The sequence below is a fragment of the Haliotis rubra genome, unplaced genomic scaffold, assembly GCF_003918875.1.
Source record: "Haliotis rubra isolate DU_JTF1 unplaced genomic scaffold, ASM391887v1 Scf175, whole genome shotgun sequence".
NCBI classification, from domain to species: Eukaryota; Metazoa; Mollusca; class Gastropoda; order Lepetellida; family Haliotidae; genus Haliotis; species Haliotis rubra.
In genome coordinates, this window is record NW_025765725.1 from 316,487 (window position 1) to 330,986 (window position 14,500).

General features: G+C 40.5%; 1 long non-coding RNA gene across 1 annotated transcript; it reads left to right on the top strand.

Moving 5' to 3' along the window:
• The first annotated feature begins 12,757 nt into the window (after nt 1-12,757).
• Nucleotides 12,758-14,181, top strand: LOC124272967. The gene is made up of 3 exons (XR_006897505.1): nt 12,758-12,889; nt 13,409-13,538; nt 14,109-14,181. It is a non-coding gene; the product is annotated as an uncharacterized LOC124272967 (long non-coding RNA).
• The last annotated feature ends 319 nt before the right edge of the window (nt 14,182-14,500 follow it).

The following is a 14,500-nucleotide window of genomic DNA, read 5'->3' on the forward strand; positions in this document are numbered from 1 at the left end:
ATGACCAGTCATCAGCCCAACACTACGCTTAATGACCTAGGGGACACGGAGGGATTCGATCAGCCTGGTGAGGAAGACACCTTGTACATCCTGCACTTGAAAGACAACGTGTATAGGCGGGCAGCAATGGTTGATCATCTACCCAAACCCACACTCGGGGGTCTAGGAGGCACAGAGGGATTCGATCAGCCTGGTGAGGAAGACACCTTATACATCCTGCACTTCAAGACAACGTGTATAGGCGGGTGTCGTTATCAGATTTTAAAGAGCCTGAATGGTTACTCAACTTAACCCTCACCGCCCCTTATATCACCGCGAGACAAGATGGTACTATCTCCGAGATTAAGAACAACGGCATAATTATAGGAGCGTTCGTTTCGGTCCCCCACGGCCTCGTTACGGAATCTAATATATATATCGCACCAATACCAGACCACTCGGGTAACATGTTAACTTCCATTATAAAGGTGGTTATAGAGGTCAAATTACTTGATCACCAAGAGGTCTTTAGAAATGTCACGGAAAACTACACATTCATCATGGACGTCTATCTCGGAGATAACCCGTTGCCTGGGGCGTATATTTACATTATGGCTGATATGATCATAACTTGGGAAGCCAGGTGTAATGGTAAACGTTGCCGTATTACTAAGGTATCGGGAAACAGCCCTGTAGCAAGCCTTGATGGGGTTCGTCTCCTTAATGGAAGTAGAGTTAAGACCCCGTTTTTTTACGTGCACACTAATCTAAGTATTATCAGCTTTAAGTACATTAGCCGAAGGTTAACTGAAACTCAATTAAAATATCTTTTGTAATATATATTATAGGATGGGCCTGTACCCAGTCGTAGATGAAGTAGCGAAGACCCTGGAAACCGTAGACGGGTTCCGCTTGAGGCAGTTATGTGATGTAAAACGCCAACTAGAACAAGACCGCGACACGAGGAAAGCACTATGTAAAAAGTACCATAGAGCTTTCAATATCGTGGACGGAACTGACACTGCCCTTATGGCAACCAGCATGGCGCTGGGAGCGGCAGGTGTTGGGTTGTTAACTACTATCGTGGCTACCCCCGTAGTGCTAGGCACTGAAATAACAGCTGGGGTGGCAGGGGTGTTAGGGTTGGTGCTTAAGTTTGCATCCCGCAGACTTCATCGTAAGGCATTGAAACACGATGAGATCAGGGTTCTGGCCGAAGCAAGCTGAACACAGTAAGTGAGCGTATTTCCACTGCACTCACTGACAGTAAGATCTCAGAGGAGGAGTTTAGTTCAATCCTCTCTGAACTCACAAAATATAACAAAATGAAACAAGAGATTCGATCCAAGTCTCGTAAGTCTACTATCAGCGAGGATGAGAAAAAAAAGTACATAGAACAAGGGGTGAAAAAAGCCCGGCAAGCCTTTATTACAAACACCAAAGAGATCATAGGCGATTCACATTAAACTGTTTCATCGAGGTAAACATGGCATAGTGTCATAGCGGCACGTTAGACGCAGCCCAGTATTGGATGATGCAATCCCAGGATACCAACACACTCCAGCCATGTCCCCGGTGCGGCTAGGAGGTCCCGCTAGCGTCCCAAACTTTTTTATAGTAGGGGTAATGGTAGCAAGAGCTAAAGGTCCGACCAAAGCCTTACTTGTGAAATAAGGCTTTGCAGAGGCTTTGGTTGAAAGTGATCCAGAACCCCCATTGTATATACCACTCAGGTTCTGTTTTCATGTTCAATGCCATGCTAACGGGTAACTTCAACAGGCAGGTTATGGTCACAGGTTCTGTATTTCGAAACTGGTAAATGTACAGAAGCGGGCAGGAGGAGATAATTTTCTAAAAAATGAAGATTTTTAATGTATTTGTAATAGAAACATTTACGTTTTTTCCTTCTCAGCTTTCCAACTTTGGGATAACTGATCTTTCTGATTTGATTCTACCTGAGAAGTTAACCTTTAGCATGAAACATTTACATCGTTGTGAAATATAAAAGATAGACCACATTTATCAAGCATAAATTTTACTTTATAAATCTGGTCTATATTGTATATTTGTATATGAAGTATACCTTTTACGACTTCCGGTGGCGCTGCGCTACATTTAGGACGCAAGAAAACTTCGCTCCTTTCAAAAATAAACAACACCCAAGCAACAAATTTAGACGATTTCATAGCAACATGGGCGAGGGCGAACGCTGAAAAATCTTGTCACTCGGCTGGTTAGGAATACCGCATGGCCGACATGTCAGACCTCGACAAGTCCGAACTGAAAACATTCATCAAAGAAGCTCTACATGAACAGGCTAAAGAACTTCTTACACAAATACACCACATTAACGCTGAAATAACGGAACTGCAGAAAACTGCAGAAATTCTCACATCAGTGGATTTTAATGCAGGTCAAACCAAGAAGAATGCAAACGGGATCACGAGAATGAAACAAGAAATCAACAACATGAACAAAAAATACGAAGAGAAGTTCCTTTTGCTAGAAGTTTATTCACGAAGAAATAACTTACTTCTTTCCGGAATCGAAGACAAGGACCCGGATAATGCAACAAGGGAACTATTTTCAGCACTGGGGGTCGAGGGAGTGGACAATATTATGTTTGTGACTGTACATAGACTACCAAGTAAAAACACAGACCCGACTAACTTCCGTGCCGATATGTCAATACACGGCATCGATGAAAATCAACAAAATATCTAGAGAATGAGTATCTGGACCGACCTCACAGTAGGTCTTGAAAAACAACGAGGGGAAATTGCCAACAAGGCTTTCGAGTTGAGGAAGGACTGGCAAGTTCAAACGATGATTCTTGAAAGGAGTAAAGACTTACGTCTTCGGTACAGGAAACGCCGTAACGACCAGTGGAAAAAAAGATTTCTCTCTGGATGAATCGCCGGAGATTTAACTTTGTTAGCTTCTGACTTCAGTGAGTCCAGCTGCGTGTTTGTGCAATGCAAGGTAGGTAGGTACGTACGTACGTACGTACGTAGGTGGGTGGGTGGGTAGGTAGGTTCGTAGGTAGGTAGGGAGGGAGGGAGAAGAAACTGCAACTGAATAGGTAAGAGATTTTGATGATGCCATATCTTCGCCATTGCATTTGGCACACTTCATGTCATTTGTGCAATCCTTATCTGTGTGCCATCGACACAGCCGAGCACTTTTGGAAATCCTGAATAAAGTAAAACAAACTTATACAGGCGATCCCAGACTACTGCTTGAATCTATGAAGCAGAGAAACGTATCGTAGTGATTTTAGCATGAATACGGTATGTTTATTTATAGGTGGCATCAGTGTCGTGTGCTAATTTTAGATCAAAATGGCTGCATCCGTTGACTCTGGAAAGCACCGCATGTATCCTTATCGTGATTATGTTTATTCAGATTATCATGTTAATGCTCAAATGTGATTAATGGACGTATTACTTACCGGCAATAGCATGGAAAGCGCGTTTCACGTCAAGTGATCTTTTCCCCATATCAGTAGGTCATCTGCAATAACCTCACATCCTTCATATCTTCAAAGATCTGGGTCATAGTTCTCTGAAGGATTTCAGGTGCAGCGCATATCCCAAATGGTAACAGTTCAAACTTGAATCTTCCAAAGGGTGTATTAAATGTAGTGAGCCATGTACTCCCCTCAACTAATTCAATCTGGTAGAACCCTGATGCTGCATCTAATTTGCTGAAGACAGTTGTCTCCTTCAATGTTCCTGCCACTTGCTCCACTGTCTTAGGATAGTGTTCCCTGAGAATAGCCTTGTTAAGACTATGCGGGTCCAGACATAATCTTCTCCACAACAACTATTGGATTGACCCACTTAGTTGGAGTCTCAACTTTTGTTATGACACCAGCATCTTCCATCCTCTGTAGTTCCGTCTTGACCTTGTCCCTGAGAGCAAATGGAATCTTGCGTGGCGCATGTATTACTGGCGTAACATCTGGAACAACTTTGATGTGATGACGAACTCCATCAATCTTGCCAAGTCCCTTGAATACCTGCTTATATTTAGCCTCTATGTCTGCTGTACTACTTGGCCCATCCTTCTCTGTTGATAGCATGAACATTGGTTTGATCAGCTTCATTTCCATACATGTTTCTAGTCCTAAAATGGGTACCACATCTTGGTCCACTACGATGAACTTCAGAGTATATAGGTGATTGTCATGTTCCACTAACAATAAAGTTTTACCCAGAATTTCCAGTTTATGTCCAACATATGATACTAGCTTTGTCTTAGACTTGGTAAGCATCTTTCCTCCTAGAGGCGTATACAGCTCCTTTGACATCACATTTCCCTGAGCTCCTGTAACCAGTTTCAGCCTCACGGGTGTGTCATTGATAAGTTTCAGTTTCCATTCTTTATTTCATGCATCCTGTTCACCTACACCAAACACAAAGAATGTCTCTTCATCTGATTCATCTGTTGATCTGATTCCTCACATTCTTGATCCAAGATGTGTACCTTTTTCTTTCTCTCTTCACTTTTAGTTCAGCATACTTTGTCAAGTGATTCTTCCTTCCACAGTTTCCACATGTTTTCCCATAGGCTGGGCACTCGCCTTCCCCATGCCTATTTCCACAGAATGTACAGTTATATTTATACTTCCTGTAATGCCTGCCTCTTTCTTTGTGTTTTCCTCTGTTTTGTTTCTGATCAATCTTCACATGTTTATCACCCTGTTTACTTGTTCCCTTCCTCTGTGACACTACATGCACTGGCTTCTCTGATTCAGCCATTTCTTTCAGCTGTGTATTGCTTGTTTCAGCAGCCCTACAAATGTCTATTGTTTTGGCTAGTGTCAACTCAACTTCCCGTAACAGTCTGCTTCTCACGTGGTCACTGACAATCCCACAAACAATGCGATCCCTGATAAGTGAGTCATGTAATGTCCCGTACTCACAAGTTTTGGCTTTATTCCGTAGGTCTGTCACATAATTGTCAATACCCTCACCCAGCGCTTGGTTTCTGGTGTTGAATAAATGTCTTTCATATGTAACATTCTTTCTTGGATTACAATAGCATTCAAACTTCTCTTAAATCTTGCTACTTTTTTTCGCATCATCTGCTTCAGTCCACGTGAACGTATTGTAAATGTCCAGCGCTTCCGGTCCGAGCACATGCAACAACATGTTCGCTCGAATTTTCTCGTCTTTCTTACCAAGGCCACTTGCTGCGCTGTAAATGTTTGAAACGTCTCCAGTTCTCTGCTAGGTTGCCTTGTAAATTCAATGCAAGAGATGGGTTTAATCTTTCCATCCTTAATTTCTTCTGACACCATGTGATGAATGAGGCTCACGTGGGCCATGACCCTTTATTCAGTGAGAGACGCAGCATACATTCAAGGGAGATCACTCCGACAGACTTATCTAGGTCAACACGACCTGGCTCGTGATACTGCATTTACAACTACTTCACAACTACCAACAACGCACACATAGAACGTTTAAAGACCAGATACCAAAATGCTCTACTGTCAGAACAAGCCCCATGTCCACCTCCCAAAGAGAGACCATCCACTTCTACAGTGCCTGCACTTTGTACGTCCTCATTTGCACCTTCATCTTGCGGATCTCGTTACCATCGTTCATAATCTGCTAAATTCAACAGTGAAAAATGTTTCTTCTGCCAAAGCTGTGAAACAAAAGATTTACATCAAATACGTGACTACAATGCTCGTAAACAACTGGGAGATGCCGTTGAAACCAAAGACAACATGCAGTTGAGAGTCCATCTCAGTGCTACCTTGGACCCAAATGATGCACATGCTCATGACTTCAAATACCACTGCCATGTTGGGTAAGGTACGTTCTACGCTCACATGCTACAGACAATGTAACAAATACACAGACACAAAGCTGCACAGCATCTCAACCGAAAAAATTGACTTTAACAGTCTACTGGAACAATATTGCATATGGATGTCGTCATAAAACATACCGTGATCTACGGCTGCATAATGGGACTCAACGATTAGTAACAAGGAAGAAGCTAAAGAAAAAATATTTTCAATCATGTCCCTGATTTTGAAGTTTGCCGCTCGCCTCGAGTGAATGAACCCGAAAGCCTGTGTTCCACAAAAACAAAGCGGGACAGCAGGATATGAATAAAGACAGGTTTGACAGTCCACAATTTATCATTTTATTCTTCAAATTTGTATATTTTTCCATATGTTTATGTTTTGTATATATTTGCCACATATTTCACTTTCATTTTAAAGAGTTACTAATATTGAAACTCACTTTAATTATCTTTCATGTCTTGGCCCAAGCTGACAATTGCAAAGATAATTAACATAAGCCATACACCATTGAAAGTGTCTACTTAAAATTCAATCTATTGTTTCTTGCACCAGTATATTTCTTAATGACCACTGTAAAGACATCCAGACCACAAAAATAAACTGAACTATGAATACACAATGCCACAAACTGTAATACATCTGATCTAATTGACACCAATTACCATTGTGTCACGGCCATATGGCATCAGCTATAAAAACTAACATGACCTCCAGACAAAAGCTGTAAAACAAACCGTAATTAAGCTGATGTAATTATCCTGTCACTGTCACGTGATTATTACAGGGCCTGCATCAGCACTCATGACTGATGATAGAGAGGGTCTACTCCCATTTGTGAGAACTCCCAGTTGTGAGACTCCCAGTTATGAGACAGTGGGGTAGGTAATTAACAACGAAAACACACCATACTCCCCTGTCTGATAGAATGGATTCACCCTAGCTCATTACTGATTTGCTATGTAACTGAATCTTGTGGAGGTAACTTAATGAAATTTTATAAGATAAATTGATTAACATGCTCAGGTAAATGTCTTTAATAATTAAACACTTTGTGTAGGTAACTTCGTGATCAAAGAGAAATTAATTTACCTACTCAGATTTACTCCGTCTCCGAAACTACAAGCTATAGATTAAGAAATAACTCTGAAATTTACAGTCGAAATGCCCCTTATGCGTAACCCTTTCTACCCGACACAATAAATTTATGGAATGCCCTACCAAATTCCAAAGAGCCATGCAGTCTCAAAGAATTTTAAAACCTAATTACAAAAAACCGAAAACAAGATTTATATTGATCTTAATTATGGCTCTTGTTTTTGTCAAAACGTTCATTGCTGCCTCAGGCTCGGATCTAGCGACCCAAACGCCGATAAGTATAACAGACATTTAATAGACAGTGCATGTTGCTCTTGTGGATATCAACTACCCGTTATAACCTGGATAATTTTTTTAACGGAAACAAAGAATTTACTCCTTGTGTAAACCAGAAAATAGTTGAATCCGTCCACGATTATATCATCAAGACACAACCTTCAAATTTTCACAGGGAAATACTGAAATTAACTCAACCTTCTCGTGATTGATTTATATCCTACAATAGATTGTTAGACACACACAACTGTAAGTCTCTAATTATGACTACTTAGAGAACAGTAGTATTTGATGTAATCTGTATATTTTTATATGTACTTAAAAATATATTTATGCAATAGTCAATATCGATGACATCACATCCTCCATTTCATTTTATATTTTATGTTGCATGGGAGCGGTGTTAACATAAGCAGTAATACTTCACCAATCCCAATTCATTTTCATAAATAATAATAAGATATGTTTAAACCAAAATGACTTTCAAACTTCATAACAGTCAATAAGAATGTGTTATCATAATTACATTTTCTTCTGAATAAATCAAATATTCAATGAACTATGCCTCCTGTGGGTACTGGGCTGGGCTGATCCCACTTTCATTGTAGGGATGTGGAAACACCACCTATGTGCACTGAACCATTAATTAATGTGTCTCACAACTGGGAGTTCTCACAAATTGGAGGACACCATAGAGAGGAATCACTTCTGTGGAAGTCATTGCACACAATGTTATGCATGCAATAACATCGGACCGGCAGTGGGACACAAGCCCAAAAATGAGGAATCAGCAATTCTTCATAGCAGGAATGAAAATCCTCAAGTTCTGGGTCTGGGATTAGCTCTACACCATTCTACGCGTAGCAAGGGTGAAGTAGAACAAGTTTGGGTACTCCGTGGATTACCAACGACATTCTTCGTGCCAAATTGCAAATGCTGTCATCAAGCAAATGAAATCAGCACATGGTGTATATGTACCTCCATCTCTCCAGAAACAGATTTATTTTTTGCCATTGACAATTGTGATTTTGATACCCCAGACGGGAAGAATACACTTCTGGCAACTCCAACAGCTGTGTATCAGCAGGAATACCCCAATGACCCACCTGCCACATACCTCAAGATTGATGCCACTGATGATGACCCTATCACTACCAAACTAGAACCTTGTAGCATGAAGGGCAATGCTAAGCCAAAATACTCTTGCCGGTATGAGAACTTCAAGCCGTTACATAACACACATGTGCTTGCTGAGTGCCATACAGAGGATATTGCATGGCTGATGACAAAAACACCAAGAGTTGCACTGATCCATAAAGACCAAGACGCAATTATTGATACTCGTGAACAAACACCTTCAGCACAGAATGAAATGAATTGCAAGACAGCTGCCACTTGGTCTAGTTACAACTCCCTCTGTTCTACTAATTCAAAGACATGTACAACAGTTAGTACATTGCCATTACTTGTTGCTCCTGCACACGAATGACAGACAATGATCACAGTTCTGAAGCAAGCACAGAAGATCAATGTTAAAGTCATGGGCCCAGAACGGTAAAACTGTTATAACATTTCACAGGGCTCTGTACGAGAAGGCCCGGATATTGGAACTTCTTCATCCTGAATACAATAACCAGTTTATTTTTCGCATTGGAGAATTTCATACAGTTTTCTGTTCATTGCATGCACTTGGAGCATCAGTAGAAAGTAGCGGCATAGACAATGCGTGAATTGCTGCCGATATCTATAGTCCAACCACAGCACGCCAAATCCTGGAGGGTAAACGTATGAAGTGGGCTATACATGCACACATGACTACATTACTTGTCCTTTTTAAGTTGTTCTCAGTAATTTTCTTTAAGGAAAACCCTGATCTCCTTGAAGCCAGTGACCAAAGTATTGACTACACCAGTGCTGCTTCTTCAGCTGCAGTAACTTGCCAGGACTGTGCACATGACGTTTTATTGAAGCATACCGACTTAGTTGCATCAATGAATCAGTGCAGCATACCACAGAAAATGGAAGAATTTGACAAACAACTGAAGTCGCCGTCTTCAAAGGTAGCGCGAATGCTACTTGGATGCTGTTTTGATCATTTTACTCTTCATCCGGGCTACCAGTCAAGAATTGTGGAGCCTTCATCTTTCTTCCCTTGAAAAGCTGTCTGCCTTTCTTTACACGTGACAGGATAAAGTATGCGCAGGTAGTTCCGGTGGTAGCCTGAAAGAGTCAGATCCTGAAATATGGATTGAATTGGAGAAAGGCAACTTTTGTGTAAACAAGTCAGAAGTGCCATTCTGCAGCATTGGCTATAAAACACATCGATCGCATGATGAAGGTTAAAGACGATCTTAGCAGTATAACACTCAAGCAAACAGCTCTGGCAAGATTCTTCTTAGCAGCACCTGAATTGACACTTCTAACACAAAAAGTACACGCGATGGCAGATATTACGTATACCTCCTGGAAAAGAATAACATACCACGAGCTATCTCCAGCACTGGTAAAGCGTCAAGTGTGTGATGTACAGAAACTGCAAGCTATTGTTGAAGAAAATGACCCTTTCGCTCAGGACAATGATACCCTACTAAACATCGTCACACATGCAGGTATGCCACAGGATGTCAAACAGGACATCCTAAGAGCTGATAAACCTGGCAAGAAACAATACATTGATTTTGTGGAGAAACGTGTGATTGGTACAGTTATCCTCTGGGAAAAGATGACCAAATTGAATCTTCGTTCTTTGAAAACAGCATGAAGAACCTTGAAATTTAAAGGACCGTCACAAGTACATGAGCTGAAGCAGAATCGATCACATTTTGCTTGACTGCTGGAAATGTGTGGCTGTGAGGCGGACATGGAAAGGTGTGAAAACGTTTCACACGAAATTGTCCTGGAAGGTGATGAATCTGATGAAAATGTGGACAGTGATTCATAAATAATGCAAGTTGCTTGACGATGTTAATCCTTCTGAAAGTTAAAATATATATACTAGTACACATTATATGATTATGTCATATTTTATGTGTCCAAACTGAAATTAGAAGCATATTAAATGGTTATTTCTACATCATTCATCATAACCTACCATTTGATATGCTACATGACTAGTAAATTGTGATAAGTTTATGAAAATATATTTGTCTCGAATTGGAGTCGCAAGAAATTTTTAAACTCCTATTCAGTCTCTCCAAAATGACACTTATAGCAAACAGAAAAAATGGTACCACGTTTTTTTCTGAATCCACATACAATAGTGATTACAATTAGTTTGGTTTCAACAATTAGCATGTAATACTCACGGAATTACACAAGCCCCTGCACCACACACGTGTTCTGAATATCTTTATGAACTGTTATTTGTTAACAGTTATCCAATGAGTGTTGTGTAACCAAACAAGGTCATTCAACGATAGTGACGTCATAATGCCGAACCTCCTGTTGTTACCTCGATAGTTTTAATTAACATTATGACTCCCATTCATGACCAACTCGCGTTATTCTGTGACAAGCCGAATAGCGACTCGTGCCCCTCTTGAAGTATTTCATACTGGCGTATGAACATCTGAACTACTTTAAACAAGAACCATAACTCTATTCCTGTTTGATTCCAATTGTACTTAATATCAGCGAAGCCCTCGTATATTGTAATTCTATATATTTGTTCGTTTTTATTCATTTGTCTATTTTAAAGGATTAAACCTCTAAAACAGCTACAACTAAAAGAGGGGGGAAATATTTGTTAAACACACATTCTAACGTAATTACTACCTGCTGTTCACCTTATATTTCCAAATATAAAATTTCAAATAGGGTTTAAGAATCACAAGTGGTATTTGTGTTACTGAATATGCAAATATAATAATCTTTTTGTCAGCTACATTCAATCCCAAAGCAGATACTCGAAAAATACTTTGAAGTGTTTCTGAAACTGAACATTCGTGTAACCTTGCTGGCATACCTCTGTTGGAATTTTTAAAATAAATACGCTGATAAAATATGAAGGACCCCCTAAATGTCAGACTAAGCAATGACTATCCCTAGAGATCTTAAATGTAAGACCAGTGTTTAAGATAAGTTGATTAGTGGATTTATATGTATACGATAATATTTTTTTGAAACTCGTAGCGGTTTATAACAAGTGTTTGCCACTGATATGGCAATGTCCCCCGCCGCTAAAGAATGGAATATCTATATTTACTATTTTTCATTTTTTTGGGTCACACACACGATGCCTGAAATGACTGGTGTCTGCATAATCACCCAATGTAGGCTGTCAACATAATTGAAAACATTGGCTGCAATGTTTTATGAGATATCGCGTTTAAATAAGTTTGAAATGTGGTCAAAGTGTTGTGGTGACCTTGAAAATAAGGTCAAGGTCACGCACAACGACTGGTGTCTGAGTAATCCCCCAATTTAGGCTGACACTAAATTTGAAGACTTTGGGTACAACAGTTCATGAGATATCGCGTGAACAAGAGTTGGAAAAATGGTCAAAGTGTCGTGGTGACCTTGAAAATAAGGTCAATGTCACGCAAATCGACTGGTGTCTGCGTAATCCCGCAATGTAGTGTCTGCGTAATCCCGCAATGTAGGCTGACACTAAATTTGAAGACATTGGGTACAACAGTTCATGACATATCGCGTTAACAAGAATCGGGACGTACGTACCGACGGACGGACTTACGTACGGACGATGGTGAATACATAGTCACCCGTTCTGCGCTGCGGCGGGGCACAATTATATTTCCCCAAAATATTGGAAAGCGCACGTACTATCTCCAAAAAGTACAATCAAGTAGACCGATGAGAGCTGTTATGTACACAAACGCACGTGCGTGCTTTTGACCATAGTCCACGTCAGTAGTCCACGTCCATAGCATTACGCTATTAACATATTCACATTCTACAATTCTGACAGCTACGTTCGTTGTACTTTGTACTTAAAATGGCGATATATCTTTTTCATGTTCTTTTAAATAATGATATTATGCACTAAACGATTTTTGTTCTCGGGGTCGTGTTTATCCAAGCACCGCAATCATTACGCGCGTTCTGATTGGTTTGTGGTATGTTCGCACATAACAAGCATGGTGTGTGTGTGTCTGTGTGTCTGTGTCTGTGTGTGTCTGTGTCTGTGTGTGTTTCAGTCATCTTGGAAGTTATGGAAAGGGGCTAATGGTGACGAATGTCATAAATGCCTGTAAATAACGGATTTCCTGAGCCGAATATAATCTAAACACAAAACACGGTCTGTTTGTGAATCACTCTGAAACGACATGGAAACTAATGGAACTGGATCAAACTGACAAACGAAACACAGGAGTGTCTTTGGGGACCTGGCACGCTGGATGAGAAATCCCTAGGCTGCATTAACGTTGCAACACTGAGGTTATTCTCTGCTGATAACACAAGAATGTTGAAACATTACTGCGGAATGTATGTTACCATGTTTCATTTCAAATAGGTCATTCACAAAAAAACGCATCAATGCATCGTGGGTGTGATTGCAACAAATAGAAATCACGTTACGTGAAACTTGGCCTGTAAAGATAACATATTCACTTCTAAACAGATGGCTGTTGGTCACGAGCCACGGTGTATAAAGGCAGGGGTTGGAGGAACTGGGCATTCATTCTTCCACAATGAAGGCTGCGTTTCTGATTCTCCTTGTTTCTGTTCTGCTCATTGGGGCGGCGTTTGTCGGTGAGTTTATTTGTTGAAAATTTATCTCCAGTTATTACTCCTTTAATTTATATAGACTCCATGGGTTTCTGACAAACACATATCTGGATCAGTGTTGACCAGATACACACACATGGCATGTGATATCTTGTGTAATGTGTGTTGATGTACAGACATTAGCTTATAGTGGTGATTGAGTCGTGAAGCATTTGCTCAGTGTGTATACGTCAGTGTTATGGCAGGAATGATAATACTGTTCATTGATTTCAATAAATGATCATTGTTTTGAGTGCTTTGCGATGATTTTAACAAGCACTTTGAAAGGATTACGTGCTTACAGTTTGCACCGAAATACTGCCAAAAACTAAATTAACTAATACTATTTAAAAAAACGAATATGATTGACTCTTTACAGATGTACTTCCATTGTCGTAAATAAAATTAAGGGACAATTTAACCATTACTGCCATGGGTCTTACATCAGTGGCCTTCTTCACGTTTCGTGTGACCTTCCATAAATATAGATTGTTTGCCTTAAAGCTGATGCCCAGTGCGGTGGCAGTTGCCACAACGACCACGACTGTAGCAGTAACTGCAACAGCCATTGTCACAACGGATTCCACTGCAACAGACATCCAGATCAATCCTCTGGGACGTGTTCGTGTAGTTAGTAAGTAGAGCGAGTGCATACATGAATATATGATTTCACTGTTTTAAAGTGGTTCAGATATATGATAAGTATGTCAGAATTTCTAGATTACCATAGTGTACCACTTTTGGGATACCCACGAGCTGAGTATGGAACTGTGTGACCTTTCAAACCAAAGTCCGTTATCTTATAGATATACCTACTGAAGTTCATATCATTAGTACCCGTGAAGGTCCGGGTTAGAATATATATCTTCAGTTACCCATGCTTGCCGTAAGAGGCGACTAACGGGATCGGATGGTCAGGCTCGCTGACTTTGTTGACACATGTCATCGGTTCCCAATTGCCCAGATCGATGCCCATGCTGTTGATCACTGGAGTGTCTGGTCCAGACTGGATTATTTACAGACCGTTGCCATATAGCTGGAATATTGCTGAGTGCGGTGTAAAACTAAACTCACTCACTCACATCATTGGGCATCAGATGTTCATTTGGAGAAAAGTGAAATACGTCATCAGGTTTTGTTGAACACATCAGGAAATGATCACTCCATCTCTTTGGAATTGAATTCCTGGAACTGTTTGTTTCAGATGATGTACCCTGGGAAGAGATGCTGAAAAGGCTGTCACCTTGTACTATGGGTCAATAAATTTCATGAACGAATGTTCTGTGAACGAGTTTTCTATTTAAGTGAGGCATTTGTGTGACTTGTGTGACCATAATAATGAAGGTGGTTTCCTGCCTTTAGAAATAACACCTCTCGGACCACAACGAATGTTCTGTAGTAGTAGTAGCATGAGGTCCGAGGGTCGTGGGCTCGAATCTCGGATTCACCGTATATAATACAGTGTCGAGACAGTACCACCATACCTAAATGCATTATTACCTACATTACACGTTCCAATTACGGTTCGCTAAGGAATTCGCCTGCTGGCAAACATCTTTAACGTAGGGTTCGGATCCGGCTGGCATCACTGTTGTA